Raw genomic sequence first — 21440 nt, 5'->3', positions numbered from 1 at the left:
TCTGAGGTTGCAGCCTACTGCTGACAGCCCCTCACTCTGCCAGCCTCATCCAGGTCATGTCCCAAGGATGCCAGTCCTTGGCCCCTGCCTCAGGAGGAAGAACCTTGGAGGGTCTGGTCAGCAGCAGGCTGGCGGGCGCCCCAAGATTGTTGCCCATCTTGGCTTCCGGCTGTTGCTCTGTCTGCCCACCCCAGGCCCCATACTCCACCCGGTGTTTCCAACTCAGCTTCAGCTCTGGCTCTACTGCTCCCTGAGCTGGCCCCTCGTTTCTGTCCCCGATCCTCATGACCTGACCACACCTCGAGGTCTCGGGGAGAGAGAAAAAGCTATTCAGGCCAACCCTTCGCCCCAGTCAGGCCCCCTCCCCAAGGGGCTGGAGAATGGCAAGAGCAGGCAAAGGGAAGAGACTTGGGAAGGGGGACCAGATCCAGAGCCCAAATTTGATTTATATACCCTCTGTCTGTGAGCTCTGGAAACTTCCATTTCCTCCATGTAAAGGGAGATTTCAATCTCCTCAACAAAGTTATAGGGGAATTGGGCTCCTTGCTTGTTAAAGGACCCATCAGTGCACTTCCCCCTCCCCCTTCATGGCACACAATCCCCCCAACCCTGAGTGAGTGCCCCCTGAACTAGCAGCACAGCAGGGGCGGGGCTGAGGTGCAGGGCTGGAGAGCCAGAGGCTTGGTTTTAACACAAGCGCTAATTGTGGGTCCCTGAATGGCCTTCCCTGGCTCCATTCATGAAAGTGGTATTTTTAGCCCAGAACTGGCCGCCTGCGGTCCCAGTGGGGGGGGGGGCCGGGCCATGTGTCATGTCTGAGTGATCATGGACTCACTCTGCCCAGGAAACCGGCCCACAGTGTCCGGCTGCTGGATCCCAGGGCCGCTGCCGCATCTGGGAAGAGGTAGATGGTCACCAGGAATGGAAGGTGAAGCCCCCTCACCCGCAAAGGGTACCACAGGGCGTGGGGGATGGAAGCAGTAAGTAACAGCGCTGAGTATTTATTTACTAGTGTCAGGCCCCGTTCTGCCTTTACATGTATTAACTGATTTAGTCCTTACTATGGGATAAACGATATTATTATTATTATCCCCATTTTATGGATGGGGAAATCAAGGCGGGAGCCGTTAATGTACTGTACCTGAGCCCACAAGGTAGTAGCAGGTGGAGCGGGGGGACCGGAGGCCATGTGATCGACTCCAGAGTCCATGCTCCTGCTGTGCGCTCACTTGGAATCTGGACCATGGTTGGGCTTTCGGAGACTGTCACCAGGTCCTCCTGCTTCAGGCTCCAGAGCCTGGCCCCACTCTCAGCCCACAGACTTTTCTGGGATTGCCGTGAACATCCAGTTTATCCTTCTTTTGGAAGTGCAGAAATGGAGGCCCAGAAAGAAGTTCAAGGGTATGGAGCCAGTTGGCTGCACCTCTCAGGCTGGGGCTCCTCTCTGAATGATTCCGTGGGACATGCTTGTCTGATAACTGCCAAACTCCTCAGCCTATCCCTGGCTCCAGAACTCAATGCTTGCGCTCCTGAGAGCAAAGAGTCTGGGCTCTGGAAGCAGATTTGAGCCCCACTCCCGACTTGCTGTGTGACCTTGGGCAAGTCACCTCACCTCTCTGAGCTTCAGTTTCCTCCCATAAAATAGGACTGATTGGGATATCTTCATAAGACTGTGTGGTGGGCACAAATTGCCTGGGGAGTCTATAAAGGTGGACTTCCTCATCTTGGGCTTCTTCTAGCAATAGAAGATGGCAGAATCATAGACACTGTGGCCATGCGGAGACATGTGGAGCAAAGCAAGCCGTTGCTGGTATCTGCCAGGTCCTCAGATTCCTGGCTGATAAGAATGCAGCAGAAGAGAGAGGAAACATGGCCTGCTCGCCTCTCAGCCAGTTGCCCAAACAGGAAGCAGAATAAGCATGGCAGAGTTCAGGTCCAGCTTAGCCACATCCCCTCCGGCTGACCTTGGGTCAGTCTCTGCCCCTCCCAGGGTCTCCGTCTCCCCAAAATAGAGAGGCCCTCTCTTTCAGCGCTTTCATTGTCCTGATTTTCTGTGAATTGACTGGGGCACCCCCTCCTTCAGGGGCTTGGGACACTCCACTCCACCCATCATCACACTACACCCCCCGCCCAACATCTCTGCTCAAGGGACCCCAGGGACTAGCTTCTGGGCTCACTCCAGACTCGCCCATGACCCAGGAGGGCAGCTCCGCATGGCGGTCTCAGCCCTTGAGTCACATGGCCTGCAAGTTCAGCTTCCCACGGGTGGCTTTTTCCAGTTCTGGGTCTCAGGTGCAAATTTCCAGTCAGAAACTGATTGGCCCAAGTGGGATCAGAAGGCCAGTGAGCTGGGTCCTGTGTCATGCGCTAGGTGTGGAGCATTTTCTCCAAGAACAGGGTGTGGATGCGGAAGAAATGAAAGCATCTCTAACTCAGAAGCAAAAGGAATCCACCTGGTGTGCAAATTAGTTGCGTGGAAAACTTTATCTGCAGAATTTCTCACTTACACAGAAAACCGTCAGAGTCATTTGGAACTGGGCTTAAAATTAGAAAGGAATAAAGCTACCTTCTACTCTTAGCTCCCAAAATAAAAGTAAACAGTCTATGCCCTTAACTCATCAGAGAATCTTCTCATTTGTTGTGTATGAACCCTTAGGATACAAGTAATTCTAACACACATGGGTTACTGGTTTTCCACTAGGGGGCATCGTCACAATAGTGATAAGAAGTAATTGTGGCCCTGCTGTGAAGCAAAAATATTTCAAAATACAATAATACAAGCAAAGCAAAAACAAGAATTAAGTATTGGGGGGGGGGGGCATTTAGTGCCCAGCCATGGCGACCATACGGTTTAAGAGTCCCTAAAAGCATCGTGCGTACAGTAGTTGAAGCTCACAATGATAGCCCTTAAGCATCTAGAATGAGTAAAATTATGTTCCCTGACCCCCATTTAAGATGGATAAATAGGTTACACATAGTGATAGATTTCCATTTAATAGAAAAAGAAAAAAATTTTTTTGTTTAATTTTTTACAGAAGGAATAGACCTCATCTGGAAAATGCATTCTTGTGGAATAATGCAGTTATAAATGATGTATGACTACACAAGGGCTTACAGGCCAATCCAACAAAAATAATAAATGGCACAATTTTGAAACCTAACTCTATAATGAGCAGCTAGAGTTCCATCATTGTAGGAATAAAGTGCCTTAATAGTGACTTCAGTTGGATTGAGGACTCCGGTGTCCCTGCCAAGAATTTAAAGGCAGATAATTTTCAGGAGCCATGCCCAGTCCTGACCCACCACATAGTTTTACCCCTCACCTCGGCTGAGACCCTCACACTTGGTTACGAACGGGGAAAAGGAGACCCTGCGGAATTCTAGTGGGTTCAGCCTTGAGACCTAGAGGGAAAATGTGGGGTCTTCAAGGCAGTAGGTTCCAAAAGTTAAGCACGTTGAAATAGCTTGAAAGCTCATTCGAGACTTCAGGACATCTAGGGGAGGAATCAGGAATATGCATCTTAACCACACTCCTTAAGTGATTCTGATGCATGTGATCCGTGAACCACGTGTTGAGAAACACCGCGCCTCCCACTTTGCAGACGGGGACGTTGAGGCCCAGAAAGGATTAGAGCAATGACTCTAAGTCACACAGCAAGTCAGAAGCAGAGCTGGCCTCTGGCCCGTCCAGGGCTTCTTTCCACCAAATTCCTCCTGCCCACGGGCTGCCTCCCGGGGCTGCTAACATTCCAAGGAACCTTGTAACAGGAAAGGAAATGTCAGCCGTGCCTGTTCCGATGTTCAGGCGCCCATCGTGACTCTGGGGTCCGCCAGACACAGCCCTCAGAGCTCGGGCGGCCAAACTCCATGAGCCCGGTTTTTCCAGATGGGATTGGGGATGGGATTACAAAAAACCAGCATTTATTTTTATTTCCCCAAGAAAATAAAATGGCAGTTTTACTCCAAGAAAAGTGGTCAGAGGAAGCAGTGTTCCTAGCCAGGAGGAGGTCTGGACCCTTGCCAGCCCCTCGCAGCCCCCTCCAGGGCCTCCTTAACATCCTGAAGTTGTCTGGCATGGAGTCGGGTCCTCAGACAAAGAACCCTGGGGCTTCGGATTCAAGAACCCACCCTCTCCTGCCTACGGCAGTGGCTAAAGGACTCGAGAGGTAGAGAGATACTTTCTTCCGTGGACAAAGGAATTTTCTCCAGCCTCTCCTGTTGCCCCCACGCCAAAAAATCCTAAAAATGGAGGGCGATAGAATACACTATTCCACAGCTGGCTCTAGGGAGGAAGATTTGGTTCTCTCCTGGGGGTGCGAGGGGACATTTGACAATACGCTGTCTGCTTGTCGGAACTTGGGAGAGGTGGTACTGTCCTCTAAAGGGTAGAGGCCAGGACGCTACTAAGCATTCCACATTGCAGAGCACAGTCCCCGCAACAAAACCCCCCTTACGCAAAAGGTCAACAGTCCTGTGGTTCGGAGACCCTGAACTACGGGGTTTGGGGTCCACGATGCCAGAAGTTGGGGTGTGAGTCCAGATTTTGCCTCTGAATACTGTGCGAGCTTAGGTAAGGCCCTGCCCTCTCTGGGCCTCAGACTCCCATCTGCACAAGGAAGAGATGGAGAGGCTTCTCTCCGAGGGCCCTTGTGGTTTGGGTCATTCATGGTTCCGGAAACCCTGCCTTCTGCACTTCTGTGTGTCCGTCAGAGTGTTTGGGGGCGGGGGGTGTCTACCCAGCTCTCCACGCCTCAGGGGTGGACAATCGGCTCGCGTGAGCCCCTCCCCCACAACACAATATTTGGAACTCCTGCTCCACCAGGAACGGAAAAACCATTATCTGCAGATGACATCACTTTGCAAAAATGCAAGCGGGTGGTTGCTGTGCAGGACTCCGGGGAAGGGGCAGGAAGAAAGGGCTCAGAGCTTACTGACCCCGGGCCGCAGCGGCATCCAGCACCTGTGAGCATCTCAGGACAGCCCGGGACAAGTCACTCGGTCCTCTGTGCCGCAGCCAGCCCGTCTCCGCAGTGAGGCACGAGACCTGGGGTTGCTAGCTCCTCTCCCGGGGGAGAGCCCAAGACCCTGTGACTCTTCCGGGCCAAGTCTTGGAGGGCGTCTGGGCTGCAGGTGCACAAAGGGAGGCCCCCCAGGCACAGGAAGAGCAGGGTTAGGGGCTGGAGGGAGAGGAAAGTGACCATCCTGCCCAACAGAGCCACACAAAGGCCACTGAGGCCACCACAGGACTTGAAAACAGATTCTCCAGGGACGCCTGGGTGGCTTAGTCGGTCAAGCGTCCGACTTTCGCTTAGGTCATGATCTCGCGGTTCGTGGGTTCAGGCCCCGCGTCGGGCTCTGTGCTGACTGGCAGCTCAGAGCCTGGAGCCTGTTTCAGTCTGTGACTCCCTCTCTCTCTGACCCTCCCCTGCTCATGCTGTCTCTCTCTCTCTCCTAGAAATAAATAAAACATTTAAAAAAAAAAAGAAAAAAAAAGAAAACAGATTCTCCTTCCAAAGGGCTGGTCCCGCATCTTACCCACCAACCCAGTTTCTTTTCCTTGGTCTGGAGTTTGGAAGAGCATCCTGAACTAGTGCGGTGCTGGCAGATAGCAGCCCAGGTGGCCTGCTTTAATGGGTGCTTGAGAATGATCCACGACCCAGCCTGTTTGGGCCTGTGGGCTCCCGGGAGGTGAGGGCACAGTATGACTGGCTCTGGTGAGAGATCAGGCTTGGCTACACCGGAGGGGTCCTAGGGTGACAGTCGGGAGGCCGGGGGGCCGTCCCCGCTGCGAGACGGGCCTCCATTTCTCCTTCTGAACAGTGAGAAGCTCGTTCCAGAGAGTGGCCCCAGGAGCAGATAAGAATAAGCCAAGGTTGGAGCCCACACAGGGGTAAAGTTCAACACAGTTGGATGCCTTCAGAGAGTGACAGTTCCCTCCCCGGCCCCAGCATCATCGAGAGCAAAATCACCACTCAACCTGGTTGAACGGTGCCAGAGGAAGGAGGGAGAAGGAGGCAGATCAGCCTGGCCAAGTTCAAGGGAGGGGCTGGCACGGCCACCAAAGGGGCCCCTTCCCGAGCTCCGGGAGCACTGCCCATGGCCAGGAGACAGTGCAGCCCATAGCTAGAATATCCAGGCTGGCGTCTCTAGACCAGAGTTCAAATCTTAGTCTGATGACCTCCAAGTCATGCCAGACTTGACTCAGTTTCCTCAACTATAAAATGGAGTTAGCAAGAAGCCTGGGTGGCTCATTCAGTTAATCCTCCAACACTTGATTTCGGCTCAGGTCATGATCTCCCAGTTCATGAGTTCAAGCCTTACATTGTGTTCTATGCTGAGGACAAGGAGCCGGCTTGGGATTCTCTGTCTCCCTCTGTGTCTCTGTCTCTGTCTCTCTCTCTCAAAATAAATAAACAGTTAAAAAATAAAATAGGGGTGACTGGGTGGCTCAGTCGATTAATTGTCTGACTCCAGGTCATAATCTCGTGGTATTAAGTTCAAGCCCCACATCCGGCTCTGTGCTGACAGCTCGGAGCCCAGAGCCTGCTTCTGATTCTGTGTCTCCCTCTCTCTCTGCCCCTCCTTTGCTTGAGTTCTGTCTCTTTCTCTCTGTTTCTCTGTCTGTCTCTGTCTCTGTCTCTCTCGCTCTCAAAAATAAACATTAAAAAAATTATTTAATAAAAAATAAAACAGAATTAGTGACAGATACTGCTTTCCAGATAATTCTGTTTGCCCTGCCTCTCAATTCACCTCGCCCTGCCCTGCTCCCCAGGAGATTGGCCTCACCAAGGCTGGAGGTCAGAGGGTGCCAGGCAGACAGAGAGGGCAGGGAGTTTCCACACGCCCTCTGCTGGGGCACAGTTCTGTCCGTGGCACTGCCCCTTTCCTGGGGTCCCCACTCCTTTCTGTCAGGCGGCCCCTCTCCCACGCCTCCTGACCTCCTGCCCTTCAGGCCCCTGCTGTCACTAGTCTCTGGGTCATCGTAATCCCCTGCTGGGTCCTTAACCCCTCTCCACACTTCAGTGAAACATCTTTTTCATTAATCTCCCACGCTGATCCAGAACCGCCTAGCAAGCACACAGAAAGGTGTTCCGCATCACTCCTCATTTGAGAAATGCAAGCCCAGACCAGTCAGATAGCACCTCACACCCCCTAGGAGGGCCATCATCCACTCCCCACCCCCCCAGGAAATAACAGATGCTGGGGATGATGTGGAGAAACTGGAAGCCTCGTGCCCAGGTGGGGGGAATCCAAAATGGCGCAGCCGCTATGGAAACCAGTATGGAAGTTCCTCCAAAAACAAAAAAGGAAAAAAGGAAAATAGAACTGCCGTATGATCCAGCAAGCCCACTTCCGGGGGTGTGCCCCAGAACTTGACAGCAGAGCATCAGAGCAACACTGTTACACCCGTGTTCATGGCAACGTTATTTACAGCGCAAGACACGGAAGCAGCCCAAGCATCCACCCATAGATGACGGAAGGAGCACCATGTGGTGACACATAGGATGGGACATTATTCCGTCTTAGGAAGGAAATTCTGACGCGTGCTGCCACCTGGGTGAACCCTGAGGACGTTCTGCTGAATGACATAAGCCAGACACAAGAAGACAAATACTGTCTGATTCCATGGTACAGAGAGTAGGNTGGGATTTGGGGAGTGGTTGCTTAATGGGTACACAGTTTCAATTTTGCAAGATAAAGAGCTCTGGAGACCATTGCACAACCGCGTGAATATACTTAACACCACCAAACCACACACTTAAAAATGATTAAGATGGTGGGAAAAAGAAGCCTCATCAAATCACACAGTTTAAGTCAGTGCAGTTTACTGGATGTTAACAATACCTCAACAAAGCTATTTTTAAAAATCCCTTTATTAAACTTTTCATGAAAACCCGTGGTTCCCAAACTTGTCAGCACACTAGAATCTTCTGGCATCTTTTAAAAATTCCAAAGCCCAGGGGCTCCTGGGTGGCTCAGTCGGTTAAAGGTCCAACTCTTGATCTCAGCTCAGGTCATGATCTTGCCGTTCGTGGGTTCGAGCCCCACATTGGGCTCTCTGCTCTGACAGCGGAGACCCTTCTTGGGATTCTCTCTCTCTCTCTCTCTCTCTCTCTCTCTGTCCCTCCCCTGCTCTCTCTCATGAATTAAAAAAAAAAAAAAAAGTCCCAAAGCCCAGGCAACACCTCAGATGAATGAACTCACCACCCCTGGGGGGCAGGACACAAGAGCAGGCATTGTGATGCTCCCAGCGGCTCTCAAGTGCGACACCCTCTGAATCAATCCTTTGATGGCGCCATGTGTTTCTTGTCAGGAGCCCATATAATTAACTACTTGTTAGGTTTATTGCAAGGATTGAAAGCAAGAATGAATGCAAAGTGTTTAGCCTGAAATGCACCCAAAACATCATTGGCTTTATTATTATTATATCATTATCATTTTTTTTTTAGTTTATTTTGAGAGAGAGAGGGAGAGGATGCAAGCAGGGGAAGGGCAGAGAGAGAGGAAGAGAGAATCCCAAGTAGGCTCTGTGCCGACAGCATGGAGCCCAACACGGGGCTGGAACCCGTGGACCGATCCGTGAGATCATGACCTGAGCCGAAATCAAGCATCGGAAGCTCCACCGGCTGAGCCACCTCGGCGCCCCTGTCGTCAGCGTTTCTCTGGTTGCCCTGGATCTCGGAGCAGCTCCGGAGGAGGTGAGAGGGGTGTCAGGACGAAATCTAAAGTAAGACAGGGGCGCGGTCTTGGCAGGTAGGAGGGGTCCAGGCTGAGGCTCAGAGGAGTGGGGATTCCAGAGTGGTGGGGAGCTTTGGGGACAAGACAGAGGACCCCAGGGCTAGGAAGATGGTAGGCTTGCCACGACGCCCGGCGGCACCTGCCGGGCAGCTGGCACCACTCCGAGGCTCCAGGAGACCCCGAGGCACCCCCGGCCAGTGGGAGAGTCGGTCCAGGAAAGCAGCATGGCCTGCAGCGCATGCACATGCGTGCACACACCACACACACCCTGTAAGGACTTTTAGCTCATCTGCCACTGTGGGGCCCCTTCTGATTTTTGGGGGTCCTCAACCACTCTTGGCAACCCAGCAGCCTCAAACTAGCTCTGGCCATCACCCCCATTTACCTCCCAGTGCCCTGGTGTCTGGCCAGCTTGCTGGGCTGGACAAGGTGGAGGACGGGGGAGCAGGCTGCAGGCAGCCAGGCCGCCCTCGGTGGCTGTGCAGACACACTGGTGAGTGTCGAAGGGCCATCGCGTTGGGGTGGCCGGGAGAGGTGGGAAGAGGTGAGAATAGGGAAGGACTGTGGCTGGGGAGGCTCTGCCCATCCAGCTGCCCTGCAAATATTTCCCGCCCCCCCCTCCCCAGACTCTGTGGCCAGCAGGGCGGTGGGAGGGAGCAAGAGGTGGCGGGAAGGAGAGAGCCATGGCCGAGCGGCCCCAGGCAGATAGAAAAGGTTCAGGCCTTGGCTCCCCTCTGTAGCCGCTGTAAGTCTTGGGGAGACTCAGTTTCCCTCTTGGGCCTCAGTTTTGTCTTCTGTGAGATGGTGACAAACCCATTTTCATAGGGTCCATTGGGGAATGAGACAGGATGACATGAGTGTCCCTGTTAGGTCTCACTTGAAGCCCCTTCCCCAGGATGGAGGAACAGCCCTCGCTGCTTCTCGCCTGCAGTAAGGCTGACACAAAGTCATGGCCAGAAGCCAGTGCAGGGGACAGGGAAGCCCTCCTCCAGAGCCTGGGCGTCCGCCCCAGTGTGCTGGGTGACGGAAGCCAGTCCCGTCCCCTCTCTGGGGTCTTTCTTCTTCCGCACATGTCATCAGGGCACCATGGCCCAGAACTGATCATCCAGAGAAAAGGAAAGACCTTGTGATCCTATTTTGCAGGTGGGAAAGTAGAGGCCAGGGAAGGACAGCGATCTATTCAAGGACGCAGGGGTCCACAGCAGGATCAGAATGAGAGACCAGATCTTTGGACTCCAAATCCATTGCTCCTCTCCATGCTCCAGACGGGCTTGTGCCGGGGGGATGGACGGGTGGGGATGCCAGAAGGTCCCGGTAGAGGATGCACTTCCTCTTTAAGGGCCTCTCCTATAAAACCTTGGCTCCAACTGAGCAACCAGACTTGCCTTCCAATGCCCTCCAAGCAGCCTCCTTCTAGACAAGTCGCTCCTCTGCTCAAGCACCTTCCATGGTTCCCTATCACACAGAACATCCCACCCAGAATCCAGATCCCAATCTACCTCCCCGAGCCGATTCCCCTGGTCCCCTCACCCTTGCCTTACGCTCTGGTCATCACACAGTAACCGCTGTCCCCACCCCCAGGCCACTGCTGAAGCCGGTCCCTTCCTTAGAACCCCCTTCCCTGTCTCTTTCCTTTAAAGCCATCTAAACGTCACCTGCTCCACGAAGCCTTCCTGCTCCCCATCTTGGGCATGGCCTCTCCCTCCTCTAGTTCACCAGAGGACCCCTTTAGCTTGGCTCTGGGCATCTTGAGTGCCCATCTGTGTCCCCCAGGAGATGAGGGGTACCTTGGGGGCAGAATCCAAGTCACAGATGACACCCACCTCCTGTTATCTTGTCATCCTCACACCAAGACTTAAAAGAAGAAGGGCTAAGTGACCCCTGGTGCCCTGAGCCCACACAGGGGACTATCTGGTACCCATGTGGGATACAATTCCAGGGCGGAGGTAGCTGGAGGCTGGGCCCGGTGCCCAGACACAGGCACTGACCCCGCCTCCAGCGGCTGTTTTTGTTTGCCTTCTCCCTGGGCAAAAGCTGCGGGGGCCATTCTAAGCCACAGCTGGTTTTTATTGCATCAAGGCTCAAAAAAGTCTTGAGCATATTTTTAGAGACAAGGGGGAAAAGAATATTTTCTTCCCTGACCCAACATGAGGGCTTGCTCCAATTTTCCATCTGCTCTCCCTTTGGGTGGAGCTGACCGGGAAGTTTCTCTGCAGAAGGATCCTCAGGACAGCGGTCTGTGAGCTCATAGATACGGCAGGGCGAGGGCTGCCCGGCATGATACCCGCCTCCCTCCCCCGACACACACACACACACACACACACACACACAAACATACACACGCTCACACACATGCACATAATATTGGGCCTGTCATGTGGAGAGAGGGGAGCCATGCATGGGATGAGGAGCAAGAGACTTGGAGCCCAAAGTCCCCCTAGAAGGGGGAGACTGAATGGTGGCTTGAACCTCACTTTTGCACCCGAGAGCTCTGGGGTGTGCAGCATTCCCACCGGGGTGCCTGGACGCATACGACCTAGGCACCGTGTGGGACCAGAATAAAGAATGCCTCTGATGTCTTTTTGAATGGCTGTTTTTCAACTGTCTGAAGGCACGATCAGGTTGAATGAAATACCGAATCATATTGGAGCATCACCGAACTCATAGAGCCTTTTTTGAAACGTATTTTCTCAATCTAAAGATGCTAAATGGGGGCACCTGGGTGGCTCAGTCCGTTAAGCATCCAACTTGGGCTCAGGTCATGATCTCATGGTTCATAGGTTTGAGCCCCAGGTTGGGCTCTGTGCTGACAGCCCAGAGCCTGGAGCCTGCTTTGGATTCTGTGTCTCCCTCTCTCTCTGTTCCTCACCCGCTCATGCTCTCTCTTGCTCTCGCTCTCAAAAATAAACATAAAAATTTAAAAAAAAAAAAGAAAGATGCTAAATGTACTAGAGTTCTGTGAGCAGGCGTGTGTATACGTCTGTGTGATGCATCTGAATACCGCCTATGTTGTGTGACATGCACGGTGGAGAATGTGCGTATCTGTTGTGTGTGTTCATAGGTGTATGTATATTGTGCATGTTTGTGGCACGGTTTGTGTTGTGGACGTGTGATGTGTCTGATGCGTGCTCAGAGTAGGGTGCAGTGGGTATCATGTGTGCGTGATGTGTGTCTGATACATTTTGTGTGTACTGTGTGTATTTGATGCATGCTGTGTGTAGATGTGGGGACATATCAGGCCAGAAGCACATCTGGAAGGGGGACCATGCTAGGGACAGGGTCCCTGCTTCTCCCCTTACCCACTATCCCAGCCCCCTTTTCAAGACATTTCCAGGGGAATTTGTTGGGGGAAATCACAAAAGGTAGAGAAGCAGTTGAAGGGAAAGAGCCCATTTGACGTATTTGTACCTATGAGACCCTGCCCTTTGTGTGACACCGGACTTTGCCTCTGGTGACACCCTGTCCTAAAATCCCCGGCCTGAAGGGCCACAGGTGATACTGCTGAAGTTCAGAGAAGGGTGCGGCCCTGTGTTACCCTCGGAGCAGCCGCAGAGCCCAGGCCCTGCCGCTCCCAGCAGCGCATCGGCCTTCAGCACCAGAGGCAGCAAGAAAGACACTGCGATCCCAGCAACAGCGCCCCAGCCCATGCCCGGGGCCTGGACTCCCTACAAACATGGCCTCGCTTGTCTCTCACGCCCACCCAGCGAGGGGGCATCATCGCCCCATTTTATCAGAGGAGAAGACAGGCTCACAGGGGAGACGGAGATGAAGGTAGGCCCCTGGCAGCCACACGGAGAGAAGGTTCTGGAGCTGTGTACGGTTTAGCTCCATGAGGGGCACTGGCTTCCTGTTCCTGTCTTCAGAGATACAGGAGCTGCCCAGATGGGAGCCAGGAGGGGCAGCCAGTGGCTGGAGCTGGACACAGCAGGGGGTGGAGGGGCTTCCTCCCTGCCCACCTCTCCATTCGTCTAGTCCCCCCAGTAGGCTCAGCCGGGCCAGGTTGCTAGAGGCCCATCCCTACTTCTTGAACCTGAGGCAGCCCAGCTGGGGCCAAGGGGAGCTTCCTGGGAGATGGGAGTTTTGGATAGAAAGACCCAGAGTCATGGCCTTTCTAGCCCGGGGGCCTTGGACAAACCCTCCTTCCTCCCTGATCCCCGGTTTTCTCATGCATAAACTGGGGATACCCTGAGCTGCCTCCTGGGACGGCCGGAGGACGGTGGGCAGGTGTGTGTGGTGCTTGGCGCGGGCCCGGCACAGGGGAGGCGCCCGACTGACGCGTGTCCTGTCCCCGTTCTCAGCTGCCCTGGTCAGCGTGGGCCATCTGCGGGGTTTGACTGGCCCGAAGGCCCCTCCCCTCCTGGCCCCAACAGGAGCTGCAGGGCAGAAAGAAACAGCGTTCTTGGAAAGCCACCATCAAGCCCTCCTTGGAACAAGCCGGCCATTCGTCACGATGCCAGCCAGCAGCCACAGCAACGGCCGAGCCTGGAGTGGCGCTCCCTGACCTCTGGGCCGCCTCACGCTGAGCTCCCGGGCCCGTTCACCACTCTAGTCTCTGGGGACGAATCAGAGGTCATCAGGCACTTCCCTCCCTGGGGTCATGTCACTTGACTCCCCACCTCCTCGCCCCCCCCCCCCAGTAGTAAAGTCCTTAGTCACATCTGAACATTCCAGGCCCTCTTTGGTCTGGCCAGAGTCCTCTCTGCTCTCTCCTGTACCTTCTCACCTTGAACCCCCACCAGGGGCCCTGTACATGGGAGACTGACCAGCAAAATATGATTCAGAGTGGCAGACAGCAGGCTTATGTCCTCACAGGAGCCTTTGCTGGAACGCCTTTGCCCCCCTCTGGCAATTTCTTATGCACACTTAAAGACCCACCTTTGGGGTGCCTGGGTGGCTCCGTTGGTTAAGTGTCCCAGTTCTGCTCAGGTCATGATCTCGCAGTTCACGGGTTCAAGCCCTGCATCAGGCTGTCAGCACGGGGTCTACTTTGGATCCTCCATACCCCCTTCTCTCTGCCCTTCTCCTGCCCATGCTCTCTCTCTCTCAAAAATAAATAAACATTAAAACAAAAAAGATGCTCCTTAGTCTTCACCTCCTCCAGGAAGCCTTCCTTGACGTCCACCTGTCCAGACCAGTGTAGGCGCCTTCTTCCCAGGTAGAATTGTGTAGTGCCCCCATATCCTCCTGTTATTGGTATCCTATGTGATAAGATTTAGCTCGAGTCCCCACCCTCCAGCCTGGCATGCCCGCCCCAAGTTCATGTGGATTTTGGCAGGGCTGATGTCCTCATCGGCCCTCCTTCCTCCTGCCCTTATGGCTGCCCTCCGCCCTAGCGGCCCACTGGGCTCCTGTCTGGAAACACCCCCTGCCCACCGTATCCCAAAAGCCTCGCGGTGCAGAGTTCATTTGGACAGCAGGACTCACCGGTGCTGTGGGGCTGGCAGAGCTACTGTAGTGCACAGACAAGTCACCGTGCAGAGGCGGCACAGCCTGGGGGGGGGCGCCGTCACCCCTGACCCCTATCCCCAGGGAGGGATGTGACTGCTGAGACGTTCTGGAAAGTCCTCCCTCTCTGAGCCCCTCCCCCGTCTCCTGTTATGATGGAGACCTTTGTCTGGCTCGCTCCTTGGAGACCCCCGGAGGGGCCTCACCCGAGGCAGATTCACTCTGTGCCGTTATACAAAGCAGCTGCTGTCAGTTATTTTATTTATTTTTTAAGGTTATTTACTTTGAGAGAGAGAGAGAAAGAGCACAAGCACGTGAGCAGGAGAGGGGCAGAGAGAGAGAGAGATTCTCAAGCAAGCTGAGCTGTCAGCACAGAGCCCAACTTGGGGCTTGATCCCATGCTCCGTGAGGTCATGACCTGAGTCAAAATCAAGGGCTGGACGCTTAACCAACGGAGCCACTAAAGTAACTTGTCAGTTACTTTAAAGAGCCATTGGGGGCACCTGGGTGGCTTAGTCGGNCCTCCTCCAAAAAAAAAAAAAAAAAAATTAAAAAAAAAAAAAAAAAGAGCCATTGTTCTGGGCTGAATTGTGTCCCCAAATCCATATGTCGAAGTCGTAACTCCCAGGTTCCCAGAATGTGACCGCATTCGAGATAGGGCCTTTGCAGAGGTGATTATGTTCAAATGAAGTCATCAGGGTGGGTCCTAATGCAATGGGACCAGCGTCCTTATATGAAGGGGAGACCTAGACAGAGATGTACAGACGAAGGATGATGTGGAGACATAGGGAGAAGGTGGCCATCCGCGAGGCAAGGAGAGAGGGCTCAGGAGAAACAACCCGCTAACACCTGAAGTTTGGCCTTCCCGCTTCTGAGGAAGCGGCGAGGAAGTCACTTCTGTCGTCCTGGCCAGTGGGTCTTTGGAAACCGGCATAGCCGTCTACATGAATCTCTCTCAGGGCCCCGCCATCGCCCATTCATGGGCCGACCTCCCCTCTCAGACCAAATTTCCCCAAAGACACTGGACAGAGCTGACTGCCCGGCCTTCAGAGCCGCAAACCCACCACACCCCAGAGAGCATTTCCGGTGAACAGCTTCCGGGAAGAGCAGAACTTCAGTTCGTGGCTCTTTAAACCCTCAAATGCTGGAAAAGAAGGAGGCCTGACCATGCACGACCCTGGCCTCTGGTTCCACCCTCAACCCCTTGCTCCCACATTGTACACAGGAGTAAACTGAGGCCCAGAGAAGGCAAGTGATGTTCCCAAGGTGGTTTATGAAGTCAGAGCCATGAGGGAGGACAGACCGAGCCCACAAGTCCCAGGGAGGCCCTGAGAGGGGCAGGCTGGGGTAGAAACCCCCCACTCCGTTGTGTCCTGCCTGCTGGAAGGAGATGGGGAAGACCGGGGTCTGAGTCCCCACTGCTCCTCCCCTTGCTGTGTGAGCAAGTAACGGATGTGTCTGAGCCGGGGCCTCAGTTTCCACACCTGTACAATGAGGCTGATAAATCGGAGACAGCACGTGCGGTGCTTAACCTGGTGTCTGGCTTAAGAAGTGTTCTGGAGTGACTCTGGCGAGCACCTGGCCCCACAGGAAGNGAGCACAGTCCCCGGTCCCCAACACACACGCCACCACTTGCCCTCCCCGGGCCTCCCAGGGCACAGGGCTGGATAAGGTTCAATGGCCCATTGTTCTCCCTCCAGGCCCAAAGCAGGCTCGTCCCAGCGTAGCGGTGGGGTCCAGCTGCTTATCTCGCTCTGGGGGGCGGGGGCTGCCCACTCTTCCTGGCCAAGTCCAGCTTGGCCGGCTCCCAGGTCACCCTCAGGGGAGAGTCCAAACTCACACCCGCAAAATATGTAGTGGAAAATCCGAGGCCACTTAGAATTCCCTGAGGGCAGACCCTTGGCGCAGACTTAACCTCAGGCCGTGGCTGTTTGGGAGGAAGGGCCTGGAAGATCAGGCCATGGTGGGCAAAGCGAAGGGAAGCAGGAAAAGGTACTCCAGGTGGTGGGAACAACAGAGGCACGGAGATGAGGAATGAGGCCGAACAGAACAATGAGGGCTGGGGAAGGCCCGTCTGTTGGGAATGCGTCTGCCAGGGAAGCCAGGCTCCCTGGAGCAGGGCCCGGAAGGTCAGGCTTTCCTGACCTTCGAGGCCATGCCTCGCTGAGGTAGGGACCGAGGCCGCCCTCAGTCCCAGGCTTCCTCTGACCACTCCTCACTAAGGTGTAGTCTGCAGCCCTCAGGGAGGAGCTGAGGGCTGAGGACAGAAGGGCGCCTTCAGCGCACCCCTCCATGCCTGAGAAAGGGGCCGCTCACCAGGGACAGATAAGGTCTCTGCCTGTGGGCTGAGATCGCCGCGGTCAGCCTGCAGACGTTCAGGCCTTCAGCTGTAGGCTTCAAGCTCCTCTTCTGCGCTGGGCCCCGGGCTGGGTGTCAGGGACCCAACAGCCACTCATGTCCGGCCTTTGAGGGTCTCACAGTCCAGAAGAGAAAAAGACAAGTGGCACCCCCAGGGCTGAGCGACTGGAGCGTGCTGCCGGGACAGCTCAGAGAAGGGTCCTCCCCCTGACTCGGGACATCAGCAAGGTGTCCATGTAGGACACACCCTCTGAGCTGAATCTTTACAGTTGAGGAGACGCCAGATAAGGAGGTGGCAGGAAAGATGTGAGAACAAGGTCCTGGGGTGCAAGTGTGTATGTGTGTGGGGGGTGCACACACAGGGCAGAGATGGGTATGGGGGTAACAGGCTACAAAGATCTTCGGGGACCAGAGTCCATCCTTCTCCGAATTCTGCATGGACACAAACACAGTAGTCAAACGATCGGAAAAATGAGAAGAAACCAAACTGAGTAGATCAAATCCTGTTTGGGGAACTCGTGTACAGTCTTGCAATTTGATCACTGACTGTTCTATAAGGAAGGTCTTCTGTCATTTCTGCACTGGGGATTTGATGTATACACTGTGTTTAGATCAAGTGTACCCGTATCGCACAGACAGCATCTAAAAGCCCCTGCTGGGAGGGGCTGGTCAGGCCAACATGCACTGTCCGCTGGGTGCCTACAGCCTGGAGTAAAGAGCTTAGCGGGGTGAGATACACCAGAAGGTGAGCTCCCAGGGCCTCTGTGGTCGCCCCATTGGCCCCAGTTCTTTGCCCTTCCCGGTACCCACTCCCTCTGCCCTGTGAGTTTGCACCTCTGCCTGCTGCAGGTGACCCATCCCTCCTGCTCTCTCCCTGGGCCACAGCCGTGTGGCCTGTTTTGGCCCATGGGACAACAGCAGACAAGCTTCAAACAGCAGCTTGAAATATAAGTGCATCTGAAAGAAAAACACCAATTCTAAACAATCTGTCCCAGAAAACAGAAGAGAAGGGAGCACTCCCCAGTTCATTTTAGGAAGCCAGTATTACCTGGATCCCCAGACCAAAGATAGTACAAAGAAGGAAAATAGACAAGTAGTTTTCATGTATACGAAGCACAAATCCTTAACAAAATATTAGCAAACAGAATTCAGCAGCGTATTAAAACATTATAGACCATTGCCAAATGAAGTTTATTTCAGGGATGCAAGACTGGCTCTGTACTTGAAAATCGGGCAGTTTGACCTACCATACTCACAGGCTAAACAAGAAAAGGCATACGATCATACCAATTGAATAAAAAAAAAGTGTTTCTGGGGTGCCTGGGTGGCTCAGGTGGTTAAGCGTCCGAATTCAGCTCAGGTCACGATCTCCCAGTTTGTGAGTTTGAGCCCCGCATCAGGCTCTGTGGTGACAGCTCAGAGCCTGGAGTCTGCTTTGGATTCTGTCCCCCCCCCCAAAAAAATAAATTTAAAAAATTTTTTTAAAGGTTTTGTGTTTCTTAGATGCAAAAAAATTGTTTTTAAAAAAATGTTTATGTATTTATTTTGAGAGAGAGAGAGAAAGTGTGAGCAGTCAAGGGGCAGAGAGAGTGGGAGAGAGAATCCCAAGCAGGCTCTGAGCTATCATCAAGCTTGACATAGACTCAATCCCACAAACCATGAGATCATGACTTGAGGAGAAATCAAAAGAATCAGATGCTTAACCAACTGAGCCATCCAAGCACCCTGATGCAAAAAGAAAAAAATTAACAAAATTCAATACCCACTCTGAAAAAAATTTTCAGCAGATTCAGAATAAAGAGCAAGTCGTATATAAATAAGTAAACTTCCTCTATAAATCTATACAAATATAAATATACATAAACATGCCACATGAATAAAATAGCTTAGCAAATAGCATTTACAAAACACTGACAGCTCATATCATACTTACTGGTGAAAGGCTGAAACCCAGTAAGACAAGAAAGGTAAATAAATGACATAGAGATCAGAAAGGAAAAAATAAAACCGTCCCTATTTGCAGATGACGTGATTGTTTATGCAGAAAAAGCCCAAGGCATCTACCAAAGACCTCCCAGAACTATTGAATTCAGCAAGGTCACAAGCTACAAGGTCAACATACAAAAATCCACTGTATTCCAATGTGCAAGCAATGAACATGTGGAAACTGCAACTTTTAAAAAAAATTTTTAAGTTTATTTATTTAGAGGAGAGAGAAGGAGAGAGAGAGAGAAAGCACACACATGAGCATGAGCAGAAGGCAGAGCAGAGAGAGAGGATAGAAAGAATCCCAAGCAGGCTCCTCATGCTGTCAGCACAGAGCCCAATGTGGGGCTCAAACACACGAAGTGTGAGATCATGACCTGAGTGGAAATCAAGAGTCGGATGCTTAATTGACTGAGCCACCCAGGCACCCGGGAAACTGCAACTTATAATATCATTTAAAATCACTAAAAAAAGAAGGAAATACTTAAGTTTAAATCTCATATAATGGGACTTGTGTGCTGAATACTATGGTGTGCAGAGGAACAAAATCAAAGCAGATCTAAATAAAGGAAGAGAAATGGTAGACTCCCAAATTGCAATACTCAACACAGTAAAGATACCAATTCTCCACAAATTGAAATACAGGTTTAACACACTTACTATCAAGATCCCAGGAAGACTTTTGGTAGATAAGGCAAGATTGTCCTAAAGTGTGTATAGAAGGGCAAAGGAACTAGAATAGGTAATTTTGGGAAAAAAAAAAAAAGAACGAATGGGGAAATCACTCTATATATTTCAAGACTTATTATATAGCTACAGTAATAGGACTATATGGTGCTGATGGGGGGACAGAAACAGATCAATGGACTGAGCAGAGGATTGAAAAATAGACCCATACAAGGACAGCCAACCGATTTCTGACGAAAGTGCAAAAGCAATTCCACGATAACACTTTACACCCACTAGGATGCCTAAAATAAAAAAGACATCGTAACAAGTGCTCCGTAAAGATGTAGAGAGATTGGAGCCCTCACGTACTGCTGGTAGGAAAGTTAAATGGTGCGGCTTGAAACACGGGTCCTCACAAGGTGAAGCATAGAGTTTGCCTATGACCCAGCGATTAGTTTACGACCCTACACCTGGGTCTCCACCCAAGACGACTGAGCACATACGTCCGCACAAAAACTTGCACATGAATGTTCACAGCAACACTATTCATAAGAGCCAAAAAGCAGAAACGACTCACGTGCCCATCAACTGATGAATGGATAAATAAAATGTGATCTATTACATGGTACGTGGGATCAACGCCGTGGAATGTGACCAAACAGTAGAAAGAAAGGAAGTGCTGATCCATGCTACCACATGATGAACCTTGGAAACGTTAGGCTAAGTGAAAGAAGCCAGACAGAAACGACCATATATTGTACGATTTCATTTACATGAAATGTCCAGAGGAGGCAAACTGTGGAGACAGAATGTAGATTAGTGGTTGGCCCAAAACAGGGAAGATGGGGATATAGAGATGGGAGTGACAGCTATTAGGTACAGAGACTTTTTTAAGAGGGTGACAAAAATGTTCCAAAATTGATTGTGGTGACGGTCGCACAGGTCTGTGAAAATACTAAAACCGTTAAGCTGTACACTTTAAATAGGTAGATTATATGATTTGTGGTCACATCTCAATAAAGCTGGGTTTTTTAAAACAATTCAATAGAATAATCTTTTCAACAAATGGTGCTAAAGCAAATGGACATCTTTATGCCAAAACAAAAGAAAACACCAAGAACCTCAGTCTAACCTCACATCTTCCACAAAAATCAACGGGGACTATAAAGTATAAAACTATAAAACATGTAGAAAAAAACTTAGGAGAAAATCTCCAGACTTAGGAATCGATGAAAAGTTCCGAGACATTACACCCAAAGCGTGATCTAAAAGGAAAAAAAAAAAGTGATAACTTGACCAACATTAAACAGCTTTTGCTTAGCGAAAGGTGCATTAGCAGCATGAAAAGACAAGTTGTAGACTGAGAGAAATTATTTGCGAATCACACACACGACGAAGGATTCACTTGCAGAATGTGTAAAGTACTCTCAAACTCAAAACAGTAAAAAAGCAAACAGTAACCAGAAAATGAGCCCAAGACATGAAGAGACATTTCACCAAAGAGGAAATACCGATGGACAACAAATACAGGCGAAAATGCCCAATACCATTCACTAGTCGTTCGGGAAATAGGCATGAAAATCTGAGGAGACAGCGCCACATACCTACTGGGACAGCTACAACAAAAAACACAGAGGCAACATTTAAATGCTGGCAAAGAGGCTGAGAATCTGGGTCTCTCTCGGAACAGCTACTCGGAAAGACAGGGTGGCAATTTCTTACAAACCTATACTTACTGGATGACCCAGCAATTGCACTCCTGGACATTTACCCTCGAGAAATGAAAACTTGGTTCCTAAACCCTCGACATGACTGCTGGTAGCAGCTTTATATGGAAACTGGAAAGAACGAAAACATCGATAAGTGAATGGGCACACCAGCTGCGGTACATCCACGCCACAGAGCGGTGCTCGGCCCTAAACGGGATGGAGCTATCGGCACACACAGCAACTTGGATGGACCTCAAGGGCATTATGATGAGTGAAGAAAGACCATCTCAAAAGGTCACATAGTGCATGATTCCATTTATATAACATTCTTAAAATGACAAAATTATAGAGACGGAGAGCAGTTTCGTGGTTGCTGGGGGTTAGGGATGGAGGATGGGGGGGTGGGTGTGACTGTACAAGAATACCCAGGGAGATCTTTGTGGGGACATAGTTCTGTGTTTCCACTTCCACAGCGGTTCCATAATCGACGTGTGACAAAATAACATAGAACTATACACACACACTCATTGTACC

This window comes from Crocuta crocuta, unplaced genomic scaffold, assembly GCF_008692635.1.
Source record: "Crocuta crocuta isolate KB4526 unplaced genomic scaffold, BGI_CrCroc_1.0 scaffold95, whole genome shotgun sequence".
Taxonomy (NCBI): domain Eukaryota; kingdom Metazoa; phylum Chordata; class Mammalia; order Carnivora; family Hyaenidae; genus Crocuta; species Crocuta crocuta.
The sequence above is the reverse complement of the archived record's forward strand: the minus strand, read 5'-3'. Positions refer to the sequence as shown.